Source organism: Triticum aestivum, chromosome 2D (assembly GCF_018294505.1).
Source record: "Triticum aestivum cultivar Chinese Spring chromosome 2D, IWGSC CS RefSeq v2.1, whole genome shotgun sequence".
In the NCBI taxonomy this organism is placed as follows: Eukaryota; Viridiplantae; Streptophyta; class Magnoliopsida; order Poales; family Poaceae; genus Triticum; species Triticum aestivum.
This window is the reverse complement of record NC_057799.1, coordinates 78,912,194-78,929,419: the sequence shown is the minus strand read 5'-3', so window position 1 is coordinate 78,929,419 and position 17,226 is coordinate 78,912,194.

Below are 17,226 nucleotides of genomic sequence, written 5' to 3'. Positions count from 1 at the left end.
TTTGGGGGGATTGGAAGAGGGTGATGGATGGCGGTTTGTGGTAATTCAATAGTGCGATGGTTTTAGCAATGTCAGTGATTATAAGTTAGACAAAATTCCATTTTGGGCTAGAGTCTAAGGATGTTCCCGGTGGTTTGATGAGGAAGAAAGAGCTAGCGGATAGAGTAACGAGGAAAGTGGGGGGAACCTCCAATTACAATTGAGTTGATGAGGGTATCATCAACACCTCGAAATATTTGAGGGCAAGAGTTTTTCTGGATGTTCAAGTTCCTTTGATTAGATTTGTGCTTATAGCCTTAGAGGGGAAGAAAAAGTATTCGGTGTTCTATGAAAAAACTTTCAAACTTTTGCTATTTTTGTGGCCTAATGGGACATGTGGTTGAAGAGTGTGGAGATGGAATTCATGATCCAAGTAAATTTGAATGGGATGTGTGGCTAATGTGAAGTTTTATGGTCTGGCAATGGGGCAGAATCAAGGAAGGGCGGAGGTGAGAGAGGCAGCCGAAGTGCAAGTGGCAGAGGAGGAAGGGGGAGGAGAAGGTGCGTGAAACCCAAATGATGTTGATCCAGACACAAACAATACGAATAACTCAGATTTCTTGCACGGGACGCCCGATCAGGAAGTGAAATTATACCGAGGGGTCCACAAAAGCGTTTGCAAGATGGTACTGTTAATTCTTGGGGCAGTTGGTTGTTCCTCTAGGTACTATTTCAGGTAAGGTACTTCAGATTGAGGGTCCCATTCAGTTTTACCAGATGCCAATGTCACAACCATACTAAGGAAGGAGTCGATAGTAAAGGGAAGGAGACAGGGGGAGGAGAAGGGGGAGATGCTAACGAGCTTACAAAGGAGCGAGCTCCCGGGAGGAGGGCCGCCAAGGCCAATGAGAATATTATGATGGAACTACCGCGAGATTGGTGATCCCAGGACGATTCATGAGCTCCATGAGCTCATTCGACATAGTGCGCCGTAGGTGGTATATATTGTGGAGACTCAGTTGTTTAGACAAAGTGTGGAGGGCTTGACGGTGATGTTGGGCTTTGAAGGTGGCTTTGTTGTAGCGAATGGTAGAAGGAGGGGTATTGGAGTGTTTTTAGCGGCGTGGTTTAAAAAAATTGTGTGAAGAACTTTTCTCGGTACCACATTGATGCTAGCGGGAACGGGGAAGGAACACTAGAGGTTGACTTTGTTTTTATGGAGAGGCAAAAACATGGGACATAATGACAAGATTGATGGGAGAATAAACTTTGTCGTGGGTATGTATAGGAGACTTTAGTGGGGTTATGCGCCGAGAGAAGCAAATGGAACCAAATGAGAGGGATGTTGCGCAAATGACAAGCTTCCGAGAAGTGGTAGATATATGAGGTTTAAATGATATTGGTTGTAATGGGCTAGATTGAACCTTTGAAAAAAAAAGATCAACCTATACTATTAAAGGGGAGTTGGTCATCGTACATTCACCTCCACCCCTCCACCTCCCTCTTGGCCCTATCCCCTCCCTCTTTTAATCACTGGCCAAACACACGCATAGCCATACATACCAAACCTACCAAATTAGTTGCCAAAATAACATGCTCAACCGTAAATAGCACGTTCATACCTACCAAATCAATCAGTTGCCAAAATATTTTATAATAAATTAACGTAAAACCTTCATGCACGCATCACTACACGTTGACAGAAAAAAGAAGATCACCCGAAACAAGATCTTGCCCGTATTTTGTTCTTACGAAGTTGTGTCATGTAATTGGAATTCCAACTTACGTGCTTTGCACGTACCGGAGTACTGGTACTCTACAAATTTAGTACGTACAGTAGAGTATTAGTTGTACTAGTAGAGTAGGAGTAGTAGTACACTGGTAGTACAAACATTTACGGAGTGCTCCTACTCTATTAACACGAGTCCCATCTGAGAACAATTTTTTTGGTGTCCGTGCTACAACTAGTTCTTCTCCCTACTCGTTCATCTCTTATAATTCTAACTCAACCGACGTGTGGCGACCGGGATGGAGATTTGCTGATAGTCGGTTTGCTCAACTATGGTCTCACATGACAGTGAAAATGCTAGACAACACGCGTTCGCTAGCTCGAGCGTCGTACGGACCGATCATGGAGTACTCCCGGCCGTGTGGGGGTGCGATGCGAACGCGACAGACTTTTTCTTTTGAACTTGTAGAAATTGTAACATTTGGTTCTGCTCCTTGGCACGATTGATAGATAAAAATATTTTAGAGTTGGCGCGATCGATAGATTAAAATCGCTAGGGCGAGGCTTTTCCCGCGCGATAAGCGAGGAGTTTGCCAGTTTGGTGCATCATCGGTTTGCTCACATCAGTACCACATGTTAGTGATCTATGTCAAGCCAATGCGCGTTGACCGACGGGCCGGAACGACCGTGTGGGGTGCGACGCGAATGGGACAGCTGTGTTGTACGTGTTCGAGTTTCTTGTTTTGAACTTGTGAAGTGTAACACTTAGTTTTGAATTTATAAGTTTAGTCGTCACGCCCATATATACTCCCCTTTCCTAAATATAAGCTTTTTTAGATATTTTAATATGAACTACATACGAATATATATAGACATATTTTGAAGTGTAAATTCAACCATTTTGCTTTATATGTAGTCTGTATAGGAATCTCTAAAAAGACTTATATTTAGGAATGGAGGAGTAGCTTGGTAGGTTGGGTCATGCATGCATCGTACGTAAATTACGAAGTTGATGCAAAAGGTAAGTACTACCTCTGACCTGGTTTGTTGGTCCCTTTGTGCTAAATTTTGACCATAGATTTTAATTAACAAAATATTAATGAATGTCATAAAAAATTATATCGTTGGATTCGTATTTGAACATAGTTTCCAATGATATTATTTTTTGTGACATGCATTAACATATTGTTGGTTAAATCTAAAGTCAAATTTTTGTACAAAACACGAAGGTGACCAATAAACCAGGACAAAGTGATACATATAATTGACGCCAAATGTGAGCAAAGGATCAAACATGTCTTTAACGACTGGAATAATAATGAGATATAGTAACAATTAAGGCCAGGACGACGCGATACAGTGGTGCTTACAGGAGGCAAAGAAAGGTGCATCAATCGACTACCTCCTCCTTCTCGACTCGGTGCGCCGGGCCGCCGACCGCCGACTGAGGAGCAACAGCTTTTGTGGCGAGGTCAACGTGCTTGTAAATAAAGGCGTCCAAGGCTTCTAGCCGGTCAAAGAAGGCCAATGGCCTAGCGTCGTTCCTGGCCCTGTAGTGGCCTATGTAGACGATTCCCTCGTAGACATGGATGTGTAGGTCAACGGTTTCTTGCCGGGCGAGGCACTGCGCTGCGAGCACGACCTCGAGGTGGACATTCTTCGTCGCGACATCGAGCAGTTGCAGGGCCACCAGTGCGTGAAAGAGATTGTCACCATGGAGGCCGATGAGGGTGGTAGGCAACGAGGAGCCTAGGCACGTGGGCTATAGGAGTATGACAAGGTCATCCGTGCGCTTGACGACGGTGAGCCTGCGGATGGAGCGGACGATCATCTCGTCCATGTGAGAGGTGAAACCAACGTCGACAAGGGCTATGACGCCGGCGGTCACCAGAACTGTCTGGAGACGCAGCCACAGTCGCTTGCCGCTCATGTGCATCGCCTTCATGGGTGAGTCTGGCTTCTGGTCACTTGATCTTAGGATTGGAGTGGGCAGTGTTGCGCTTAGTCTAGTTGCGTATGATTTGGTAGATGGATTGGAGTGGAGGGGAGCCTTCATATGAGAGTGCAAACTGCGTTGCATTCATATCATGCTGGCTCCATGCAGCTTCTCGCATTACTTCCCTCTGCATGCTAATTGAAGGAGGATGCATCATTGACCGTTCAACGTTTCGGGAACTGCTACCTTCTCCATCATTTGCATTCAAGGCGTATCTATGTAATGCGTGTGAAAAAGAGACTAGTCAATAGTTCGCCACGAGCCTATTCCCGTCGTTCGCCCCAATAACCGTAAGATCTGCATCTCGCGGTGGCAGTTATTGGATGCAAACAATAGTTTAAAAGAAATTCCATGGCATTTCACAAAACTGCCACACCACGCCCCTCACCCTACACATGAAACTGCCACACGAATGTTCGTAAGTGCCATGTTCAGCTCCTTGGAGTAATCTTATTAAAAAGGCCGGGCTTTTGGCGCACGGTAAGCGAGGGGAGCTTGGCCTCTTGGTTTGCTACTGTTCACATGCGGTCGCACATGTCAATGATGTAACAAGTCGATGGGCGTCCCTTCGGTGAGCGGCGGACCAGACTGAGCGTGTGTTCATGTGAAGCGAACGTGACATGCTGTTAGTTTACCGCCTAACTTATAACTTGTAAAGTGTAACACTTGGTTTGGCTCCTTGACGAGATTGGTCGATAGAAATCCCGATTAGAAAGGAGAGGGCGGATTTTTTTCCCGCGCGGGAGGCGTGGGAGTTTTTTTTGAATTGTTTTGATTTCTCACCACATGTGTCACGTGGTTGGGAGGCGTGGGAGTTTGTCCTACGATGTGCATACGTTTGTCCGAGGCGTATGTGGGCCTACGTTGTCGAAGGCGTACGTGGTGGAGTCGGACGCCTGCAAGCTCTCAGAGCAAGGTTAACAGAGGATCCCGTTGCTGGCTATTTCTATAAATCAGTTTTGAAATTTTCAATCGTTCACGTGTGACGTGCTATCAGCCGTTCATTAATGTTGATCCAATGGTCTAGGTGGTTGGGATTCACATCTACAGTAACCTAATTGTACCCAGTTGTGTCTACATTCTTCTGAAACCAGCAGCACATCAGTGCGATCAACCCACACAAGAAGCCCGCAAAACACCTCCACATGTGCCATGTGGCCTCATGGGTGCCCCTACATCATTCTAATCATAAAAATATTGACCGGAAAAAGAGAGACATCACCGGAAACAAGATCTTGCTCGTATTTTTTTCTGTGAAGTAGTGTCGTGTAATTGGAATTCCAACTTACGTGCTTTGCACGTACCGAAAGTACGAGTGCCACATCATCTAAAGCCTTTCTACACGCGTCAAATTTATCACAGCTCACGGGGTTTGCAGCCAGCCCATCAATGTTCGAGTCTCGGCTCGAGCGCTTGGTGCTCACGGGGCTTTCTTCTTAAAAAAATGCCAACATGCTAGTCTAGCCTGGGTTGGTTTTGCTTTTATCACGCGGGCGACCTTTTCTTATGGAAATGTGCTCCCCCGTGTACCAGCGCATGTGTATGAGAAAAGGAGTATGTGCATGCACCTCTTCTCTTCGTACATGTACTCCACACCTAATATTGGATCACAACAAATACCATAAAGGGTTCAACCATATCCTCAAGAGCTAGTACAACTACTCAATCAGACACATGAAGGCTAGGGACAAGTTACAAGCCGGTGAAGGGAGAAGGCATAGCGGTGATGGCGGCAGCGTGGTGGTGATGATGATGATGGTGATGGAGATGGGGGCGCCACCGGTGGTGGCGGCGCTGGTGCGAGGGCACCGGCCCGAAGGCTGGTGCTCATGGTGGTGGTGCCTCCTCCTTCCTTCCTTGACGTTGTCGCTCCTTCTCTTGATGGTGGAGCGGCAACGGAGATGAGATGGATGTGTTCTTGGTGAATTGCGTGGTGTATGCGGCGGCTAGGGTTGAGGGAGACATATATAGAGAGCCTCCCTAGCCTCCTCTCTTGATGGGCTTCATCCAAGGGCTCTCAATGAGCCAAATCCTTTCCCAATCTCTTCTTTATGAGCCAAGGTTCTCGTGGGATCGAGCGGGGACGAAATCGGTGAAGCATTCCATATGGAAGGGGAACTTTTGGAGCTGTGTGCACGTCAAACGACTGCTCGAACGACCACATGCGGTCGTTCGGAACGCCGTCTTTCAATCTGTCCTCCTCTAGTAAAAAGGCCACCAAAATCTTCATATGAACTCAGAATTTGACGTTCTTGGGCTCGTTAGATTCATATGAACAACATTGATCCATTTATGGTCTTAGATCCTGATTTGTAGGACTTTGAAAAAATGACTTTTTCCAACCTTCGAAATGGCTAAGTCTGACCCCTGAATGACTTCGCATCGATCCCATCCTTGGTCCTTTCATCGTGCTTGGTCCTAGGTTGCTCCAAAACACCTATAGACACAAGAAAACAAAGAAAACTAATAACAATAAATAAAATACTAAATGTGCAATGCTCACAATGATTAGTGTAAATACCGGTAATCATGCATAATGGACAACTATTTAGTTCAATGGGACATGATATATAAAGATAACATGCAACAAATGAGCTCTAAAAATGCGTAAAATATAGAGTCGTCAACCTCCCCACGGTTAAACCTTACTCGTCCTCGAGTAAGAAGGTGGACTACAAAAATCTCAATGCTACCAACTCTAAAGCATACATTAAACCAAACCGAAAAGTGATATCCATGTTCATCGTGCAAGTATGCAAAAGTCAACCAGCAAGGGAGTAACACAAGCTATCCTCTTAGTTCCATTGCCTTGGAGGTTGAGAAAGAGGAAAATATTTTTGGAGCCCAAATTCCCATTGCCAACGGTTTAGAGAGGAGGTCAATATTATGTTAGGAACACATCCATGACAACCATAGACAAAAAAATATTGCGTCAATGATCGCTTGAAAACTCCAACCCGAGGCATACCAGGTACAATAGCAAGATCATATGTCCGTGTTATTCAACCGCTCAACTACCTATGCAACACTGAGAGCAAGCCTATCCCTCGCACTTAAGGGAATAATAAAAAATGGTTGGGGTTTTGAGAAGTCAAAAACAAAGAAAGTATTGCATCAACGCAGCTGACCACTGGGCAATGGAGAAGGCCGTATGATCGATGTTAATGTAAGGAGTAGTGATCGCCATGCAACTAGGATGCACATAGAGCTATGAATATGTGAAAGCTCTCGTACGGACTAAGTGGGGGTGCATCCAAATTGCTTGCTCATGAAGACCTCAAGCTTTTGAGGATGCTCGTCATCGGAATATACAAGCCAAGTTCTATAGTGTGAGTTCCCCACTAGTATGAAACATATGAAGCTCATGAAACTTTCTGCTTGACAATGCATGATGTGGTGCTACCTTGAAGCACACGTGTATACTAACACTAGTGCAGAGACCTGCTATACAAACGGTTTTTAACCCCTTTCCGCGACGGCGTTTGGAACCGTCGCCAAGTGAGTGTGGGCGATAGGGGGGGTCCTTCCCACACAACCCAGAAACCGCTGGGGATAGGCCTTCCTGGCACACTGGCTGGGGCAAAATGAGCTCATGTGCGATCTGGCGAGGCATCGAAACCCAATCGTTTCCGTTCATATGTACATCCCACACGGTGAATCCCAGAAAAACATTTCCGTTTGTATGTATATCACACACAGTTTTTTGTGTGAAAACGTTTGTGCAAGGTGGCCTAACGCAAACAGTTCTCTGCCGGAAGCTGTGTGTGATTGTTAGTTGATCGAACACGCCTACTTTCTAGAAACCGTGTGGGTTGTTTGAGTTCATCGCCCACGGTGCTGTCTGAGTAACCGTCTGCAATAGAAAACCCCAATAAGCAGGGTAATTAGCCTATTATTGATAATCCATGTACTAATCAAATTGATATTTCTTATAAAACACACCAGATATTTCATATCCATATAACAGCAACCAGGATTTCATAATCGAATTACATCAGATAGCTTCGGCACTCAGTTACGCCATTACACAACAGCACCAAGTTTCACATGCACATCGAAAACCTTTGGAAAGTAGCATCATACACGGTAAATAGACAGATGAATCTCATCTGGGAAACTGTAGAAGCGGAAGGCAAATATTGAGCCTTCAGTGATGTTGAATGTCCTTGCAACTTTAGGCTAGTGGCTATGGATAATTGCCCGCCCAACCTTCATCCTCTTTAGGAAGACTTCAATATGGTACCGTGGGTGTTGAATGAATACCTTCCTCGCCTCTTGACCATGTAGGTGTTTTGAGAGGTAATCATCGGTGAACTGCTTTGAAAAGTACTGAAAACAAAGATATGCATAAATCGCTGTTATAAATTTTGAAATGGCGCAAGGGGTAAAAACAAGGTAAAAGAGTTAGTACCATCCTATAGTTGACTGATGTCTTGTTCATTGTGCAAACAAAGATCTTGCTGTTATTCGTCGCAAGTTTCTTCATCCTAACAATCTTTCTGAGTTTCTTGACTTGACTGATATTCATGGACATCTCATTTCCCCATATGCAAAATGGGTCAAACAGTGGGTCTAAGCCTCTGACATCAGAACCTACATGTGCAAGACCGAATTGTAAGAAACCTAAATATTAGAATGATTCCTGCAACTGCACAATAATGTGCTATTAGCGAAAGGACCATGCATGAGCAAACCTCGATGGTAAACCGTAGTGTCTCCCATTGTTTTCCTGCAACACACATAAGGAAGATCTTGATCAGGTTAACTAAGAATTGCCATACTATCAGTAGAATATGTATTGAGTATAGCCAAATTCGATTTATTTCACATGCATAACAATACAAAATTGTACCCACAGCAAATGAAAATCAAATTGCAGAATTGAACCAAAACAGTTAATTGAGCACGACATTGCAGAATAGAAACATGCACTAGAAGATAAGACAGTTAACAAAACAAAAAATGCTTGAGAACATTACTACAAAATGTAGCAATTGTTGGACCAAACTTTTAACTGAACATTACATTTCAGAGGACCAAACTATTAACTGAACATTACATTTCAGAGGACCAAACTGTTAACTGAACATCAGATTGCATATTAACATTACAGAGGACAAATCACTAGAAGGCACTGGCGGTGGCCTCGAGAAAACAACACGAACTGTATTTTAAAGTAGACAACCGCGTGGCGGTGTCGATGGTGGCCTCGAAGACGAGGTGCTCCTCCAAGATCTGGCGGTCGGCACGCATGGCAGCCATAGTGACCTCATGCGCACGTGCGGCCGCGATTTGCTTCTCCGCTGCCAGATGCTACTAAGCTCCATGTTATACTGCGTGCAAAATGGATGTGTGATGACCCACAAGTATAGGGGGTCTATCGTAGTCCTTTCGATAAGTAAGAGTGTCGAACCCAACGAGGAGCAGAAGGAAATGATAAGCGGTTTTCAGCAAGGTATTCTCTGCAAGCACTGAAATTATAGGTAACAGATAGTTTTATGATAAGATAATTTGTAACGAGCAACAAGTAACAAAAGTAAATAAAGTGCAGCAAGGTGGACCAATCCTTTTTGTAGCAAAGGACAAGCCTGGACAAACTCTTATATAGAGAAAAGCGCTCCCGAGGACACATGGGAATTGTCGTCAAGCTAGTTTTCATCACGTTCATATGATTCGCGTTCGGTACTTTGATAATTTGATATGTGGGTGGATCGGTGCTTGGGTGTTGTCCTTACTTGGACAAGCATCCCACTTATGATTAACTCCTATTGCAAGCATCGCAACTACAAAAGAAGTATTAAGGTAAACCTAACCATAGCATGAAACATATGGATCCAAATCAGCCCCTTACGAAGCAACACATAAACTAGGGTTTAAGCTTCTGTCACTCTAGCAACCCATCATCTACTTATTACTTCCCAATGCCTTCCTCTAGGCCCAAATAATGGTGAAGTGTCATGTAGTCGACGTTCACATAACACCACTAGAGGAGAGACAACATACATCTCATCAAAATATCGAACGAATACCAAATTCACATGACTACTAATAGCAAGACTTCTCCCATGTCCTCAGGAACAAACGTAACTACTCACAAAGCATATTCATGTTCATAATCAGAGGAGTATTAATATGCATATAGGATCTGAACATATGATCTTCCACCAAATAAACCAACTAGCATCAACTACAAGGAGTAATCAACACTACTAGCAACCTACAGGTACCAATCCCAGACTTAGAGACAAGAATTGGATACAAGAGATGAACTAGGGTTTGAGAGGAGATGGTGCTGGTGAAGATGTTGATGGAGATTGGCCCCCTCCCGATGAGAGGAGCGTTGGTGATGACGATGGCGATGATTTCCCCCTCCCGAAGGGAAGTGTCCCCGGCAGAACAGCTCCGCCGGAGCCCTAGATTGGTTCCGCCAAGGTTCCGCCTCGTGGCGGCGGAGTCTCGTCCCGAAAGCTTGCTTATGATTTTTCTTCGGATGAAAGACTTCATATAGCAGAAGATGGCCACCGGAGGGCCACCAGGGGGCCCACGAAGCAGGGGGCGCGCCTAGGGGGGTAGGGCGCGCCCCCACCCTCGTGCCCAGGGTGTGGGTCCCCTCTGGTATTTCTTCCGCTCAATATTTTTTATTATTTCCAAAAATAACTTCCGTGGAGTTTCAGGACTTTTGGAGTTGTGCAGAATAGGTCTCTAATATTTGCTCCTTTTCCAGCCCAGAATTCCAGCTGCCGGCATTCTCCCTCCTTATGTAAACCTTGTAAAATAAGAGAGAATAGGCATAAGTATTGTGACAAAATGTGTAATAACAGCCCATAATGCAATAAATATCGATATAAAAGCATGATGCAAAATGGACGTATCAACTCCCCCCAAGCTTAGACCTTGCTTGTCCTCAAGCGGAAGCCGATAACGATAAATATGACCACATGTTTAGAGGTAGAGGTGTCGATAAAATAAAATACGGACATGAGGGCATCATGATCATTCTTATAACATCAACATATATAGATATTGTCATATGATTTCTTACGCTCAAGTAATAATCTATTCACAATGTCAAGTATGAATCAGAAACTTTATTGAGAACTAACAAACTATAATCTCAGTCATTGAAGCAATTGCAATTTATCATAACATCAGAAAGAGTCTATGTCAGAGCTTTTCAGTAAGTCCACATACTCAACTATCATTTAGTCTTTCACAATTGCTAACACTCACGCAACAGTTGTGGTTACGGAGTTTTAATCGGACACAGAGAAAGATAGGGGCTTATTGTTTCGCCTCCCAACCTTTTACCTCAAGGGTAATGTCAACAATAATAGTTCATGCTAACTTACATCCAATTGGATATATATCAGGATCTTTCCAACACACTGTGCTTGCCAAAGGATAAAATGTAGAAAGGAAAAGGTGAAGATCACCATGACTCTTGCATAAGGGTAAGAGGTAAAAGTAAAAGATAGGACCTTCGCAGAGGGAAGGAGAGGTTGCCATGCGCTTTTAGGATTGGATGCACAAAATCTTAATGCGAAAGAACGTCACTTTATATTGCCACTTGTGATATGGACCTTTATTATGAAGTCCGTCGCTTTTATTTCTTCCACATCACAAGATCGTATAAAGCTTATTTTCTCCCACACTAATACGTCATACATATTTAGAGAGCAATTTTTTTGCTTGCACCGATGACAACTTACTTGAAGGATCTTACTCAATCCATAGGTAGATATGGTGGACTCCCATGGCAAAACTGGGTTTAAGGGTATTTGGAAGCACAAGTAGTATCTCTGCTTGGTGCAAAGAATTTGGCTAGCATGAGGGGGAAAGGCAAGCTCAACATGTTGGATGATCCATGACAATATACTTTATCTCAGATATAAGAAAACATAACCCATTACGTTGTCTTCCTTGTCCAACATCAACTCTTTAGCATGTCATATTTTAATGAGTGCTCACAATCATAAAAGATGTCCAAGATAGTATATTTATATGTGAAACCTCTCTTTCTTTATTACTTCCTATTAATTGCAACGATGACCAAAGCTATGTTTGTCAACTCTCAACAACTTTTAATCATCATACTCTTTCTATGTGAAGTCATTACTCTCCATAAGATCAATATGATCTCTTTGTTTCTTTTTATTCTTTATCTTTTCTTTTATTCCCTCAAGATCATAGCAAAATAATCAAGCCCTTGACTCAACACTAATCTTTATTATATAGCTCACGGACTCGATTACATAAAGGCATCATAAAGCAAAACTCAAAACTAAATCATACTAAAAACTTTATTCTACTAGATCAAGATATTACTAAAAGGAATGAACTAAGAAAAACGGTAAAGATAGAGATGTGATGGTGATACGATACAGGGGCACCTCCCCCAAGCTTGGCAGTTGCCAAGGGGAGTGCCCATACCAGATACTTAGTTTTCATTTTTCGGAGGAGGTGATGATGGAGTTGTTGATGATGTAGGCTTGTCGTTCATCTTCCAAGGCATAGGCTCACCATCATAGAAGGATGATCGAGTCTCCGGGATCCTTAAATCTGCAGCCAAACTCATCCTCTTGAATCTATATTCATACTCACAGTTTTGGTTTTGCAGGTCATAGATTTGGGCTTGGAGGTGCTCGATTTTCTCGTGGAGCTTGAAGATGGCCTCCCCAATGTCCTTGGCATCCAACTTGTGGTTGTTGGTGAACTCCGTGATCATTATGTGATTGGAGTCAAGTCCACGCTCCACCATCTCCTGGCACTTGAAAACTTGTTGCTCCATTGCCTCGAGCCTTGTCTCCACGCTTCCGGTCCTCCTTGGTCCCTCAACATCGCGGATGTGCACCCCCCCATGCATCTCAATGGTTTGACGGTGTTGCAGTACCTCCGCGAGGTAGGGGTTGATGACCTTCTCGAAGAACTTGTCCTTGGGGGCACTTGGAGACGTCATGATGATCTAGATCTGTCAGAAAAACAGCTCGAAACAAGAACAGAGGACAATTGCGTGATACAGGAGTCAAAACCTTCGGGAGTTTATATAATGAATTTTTACAGACCAAAATACGTATCGTGCAAGAAAACAGAGTCCGGAGAGCGCACGAGGTGCCCACGAGGCAGGGGGCGCCCAGGGGGTAGGGCGCGCCCTCCACCCTCGTGGAGGCCTCGTGTCCTTCCCAGACTGCTTCTTATTTTTCTATTTTTCTAAATATTCCAAAACGGAGAAAAAATGCCATTAGAACTGTTTTGGAGTCGGTTTACTTACCGTACCACATACCAATTCCTTTTCTGAGTCTGGAACATTCTGGAAGGTGTCCTTTATGTATTCCTCTGGGGTTACGGTTTCAATAAGATAGGTTTCAACGTTTATAGGATTACCTGAGATATAATGTTTGATTCTTTGACCGTTCACCACCTTCGGATTTGTGCCTTCGAAGTTGTTGATTTTTATGGCACCGGAACGATAGACCTCCTCAATAACGTAAGGACCTTCCCATTTAGAGAGAAGTTTTCCTGCAAAAAATCTTAAACGAGAGTTGTATAATAATACATAATCACCTACATTAAACTCACGCTTTTGTATTCTTTTGTCATGCCATCTTTTAACTTTTTCTTTAAACAGTTTGGCATTCGCATAGGCTTGGGTTCTCCATTCATCAAGTGAGCTAATGTCAAATAACCTCTTCTCACCGGCAAGTTTGAAATCATAGTTGAGCTCTTTCATGGCCCAATATGCCTTATGTTCTAGTTCGAGAGGTAAGTGACATGCTTTTCCATAAACCATTTTATACGGAGACATACCCATAGGATTGTTATATGCAGTTCTATAGGCCCATAATGCATCATCAAGTTTCTTGGACCAATTCTTTCTAGATCTATTAATAGTCTTTTGCAAAATTAATTTGAGCCCTCTATTACTTAATTCTACTTGACCACTAGATTGAGGGTGATATGGGGATGCAATTCTATGATTAACATCATACTTAGCAAGCATTTTACGGAAGGCACCATGAATAAAATGTGAACCACCATCAGTCATTAAATATCTAGGGACTCCAAACCTCGGAAAAATAACTTCTTTAAGCATCTTAATAGAGGTGTTATGATCAGCACTACTAGTTGGAATAGCTTCTACCCACTTAGTAACGTAATCAACATCAACTAAAATATGTGTATATCCATTAAAGGCAGGAAATGGTCCCATATAATCAAAGCCCCAGACATCAAATGGTTCAATAACAAGTGAATAATTCATAGGCATTTCCTGACGTCTACTAATATTACCAATTCTTTGACATTCATCACAAGATAAGACAAACTTACGGGCATCCTTGAAGAGAGTAGGCCAATAAAATCCGGATTGCAATACCTTATGTGCAGTTCTATCTCCAGCGTGGTGTCCTCCATAAGCCTCGGAGTGACACTTGCGTAGGATCTGTTCCTGTTCATGCTCAGGTACACAACGTCTAATAACACCATCTACTCCTTCTTTATAAAGATGTGGGTCATCCCAAAAGTAATGTCTCAAATCATAGAAAAACTTTTTCTTTTGCTGGTATGTGAAACTAGGTGGTATAAATTTAGCAACAATGTAATTAGCATAATCAGCATACCATGGAGCAGTACGAGAAGCATTTATGACATTTAATTGTTCATCAGGAAAGCTATCATCAATAGGTAGTGGGTCATCAAGAACATTTTCTAACCTAGACAAGTTGTCTGCAACGGGGTTCTCAGCTCCCTTTCTATCAATAATATGCAAATCAAATTCTTGTAGCAAGAGAACCCATCTAATAAGTCTAGGTTTAGCATCTTTCTTTTCCATAAGATATTTAATAGCAGCATGATCCGTGTGAATAGTTACTTTAGAATCAACAATATAAGGTCTGAACTTATCACAAGCAAATACAACTGCTAAGAATTCTTTTTCAGTAGTAGCATAATTTCTCTGAGCACTGTCTAGAGTTTTACTAGCATATTGAATAACATTTAATTTCTTATCAACTCTTTGCCCTAGAACAGCACCTACAGCATAATCACTAGCATCACACATAATTTCAAAGGGTAAATTCCAATCAGGTGGCTGAACGATAGGTGCAGAAATCAATGCTTTCTTAAGTATTTCAAATGCTTCTACACAATCATCATCAAAGACAAATGGTATATCTTTTTGTAATAGATTAGTCAGAGGCCGAGAAATTTTTGAGAAGTCCTTAATGAACCCCCTATAAAAACCGGCATGACCAAGGAAACTTCTTATACCTTTGATGTCCTTGGGACATGGCATCTTTTCAATAGCATCAACCTTAGCTTTATCAACTTCAATACCTCTTTCAGAAATTTTATGCCCCAAGACAATACCTTCATTAACCATAAAGTGGCACTTCTCCCAATTCAAGACAAGGTTAGTGTCTTCACATCTCTGCAAAACTCGATCAAGGTTGCTCAAGCAATCATCAAAAGAGGATCCATAAACGGAGAAATCGTCCATGAAAACCTCACAAATATTTTCACAAAAGTCAGAGAATATAGCCATCATGCATCTTTGAAAGGTAGCAGGTGCATTGCATAAACCAAAAGGCATACGTCTATATGCAAAAGTACCGAAAGGGCAAGTAAAAGTAGTTTTAGATTGATCATTCAGCTGACACAGGTATTTGAGAGAAACCAGAATAACCATCTAGAAAGCAAAAATGTGTATGTTTGGATAATCTTTCTAGCATTTGATCGATAAAAGGTAAGGGGTAATGATCTTTCTTAGTAGCTTTATTTAATTTGCAGAAATCAATTACCATCCTATAACCTGTAATAATTCTTTGCGGAATCAATTCATCTTTATCATTAGGAACGGCGGTAATACCTCCCTTCTTAGGGACACAATGGACAAGACTTACCCACTGACTATCAGCAACGGGATAAATTATACCTGCCTCAAGGAGCTTTAGTATTTCTTTTCTTACCACTTCTTTCATCTTAGGATTCAGCCTTCGTTGATGATCACGAACTGGTTTGGCATCTTCTTCCAAATTTATTTTATGTTGACATAGAGTGGACTAATGCCCTTAAGATCATCAAGAGTATATCCAATAGCAGCACGGTGCTTCTTCAGAGTTTTCAATAGTCTCTCTTCTTCATGCTCTGAAAGGTTAGCACTAATAATAACAGGATATATCTTCTTTTCATCAAGATAAGCATATTTAAGGGTATCAGGCAATGGTTTAAGCTCAAACACGGGATCACCCTTGGGTGGAGGAGGATCCCCTAAGATTTCAACAGGCAAGTTGTGTTTCAGAATAGGTACCTGTTTAAAGAACACTTCATCTATTTCCCTTCTTTCATTCATAAACATATCATTTTCATGGTCTAGCAAATATTGTTCTAAAGGACCACTAGGAGGCACGGCAATAGAAGCAAGACCAATAATTTCATCCTTACTAGGTAATTCCTCTTCACGGTGTTGTCTACGAAATTTAGAAAAGTTAAACTCATGAGACATATCACCTAGACCAATGGTAACAACATCCTTTTCGCAGTCTATCTTAGCATTAACAGTGTTCAAGAAGGGTCTACCAAATATAATGGGACAAAAGCTATCTTGTGGGGAACCAAGAACAAGAAAATCAGCAGGATATTTAGTTTTCCCACACAAGACTTCAACATCTCTAACAATTCCAATTGGTGATATAGTATCTCTATTGGCAAGCTTAATGGTGACATCAATTTCTTCTAACTCAGTAGGTGCAATATCATGCATAATTTCTTTGTATAAATCAATAGGTATTGCACTAGCACTAGCACCCATATCACACAAGCCATGATAACAATGATCTCCTATCTTAACAGAAATAACAGGCATGCCTACCACAGGTCTATGTTTATCTTTAGCACTAGGTTTAGCAATTCTAGCAGTCTCATCACAGAAATAAATAACATGCCCATTAATATTATCAGCCAAGAGATCTTTGACAATAGCAATATTAGGTTCAACTTTAACTTGCTCAGGAGGTGTATAAGTTCTAATATTGCTCTTACGAACCATAGTTGAAGCTTTAGCATGATCCTTTATTCCAACAGGGAAAGGTGGTTTCTCAACATAAGCAGTAGGAACAATAGGATCATTATAAGTGATAGTCTTTTCTTCAACTTTAATAGGTGCAACTACTTTTACTTCTATGGGAGGATGATATTTAAACCACTTCTCCTTAGGGAGATCAATGTGAGCAGCAAAAGATTCACAAAAAGAAGCTACTATCTCAGAGTCAAGTCCATATTTAGTGCTAAATTTATGGAAAACATCGGTATCCATAAAAGATTTAACACAATCAAACTTAGGTGTTATACCTGACTCCTTACCTTCGTCGAGGTCCCAATCTTCAGAGTTGCGTTTAATTCTTTCCAATAAATCCCATTTGAATTCAATAGTCTTCATCATAAAAGAACCAGTACAAGAAGTATCGAGCATGGTGCGATTGTTGTCAGAAAGCCGAGCATAAAAATTTTGAATAATCATTTCTCTTGA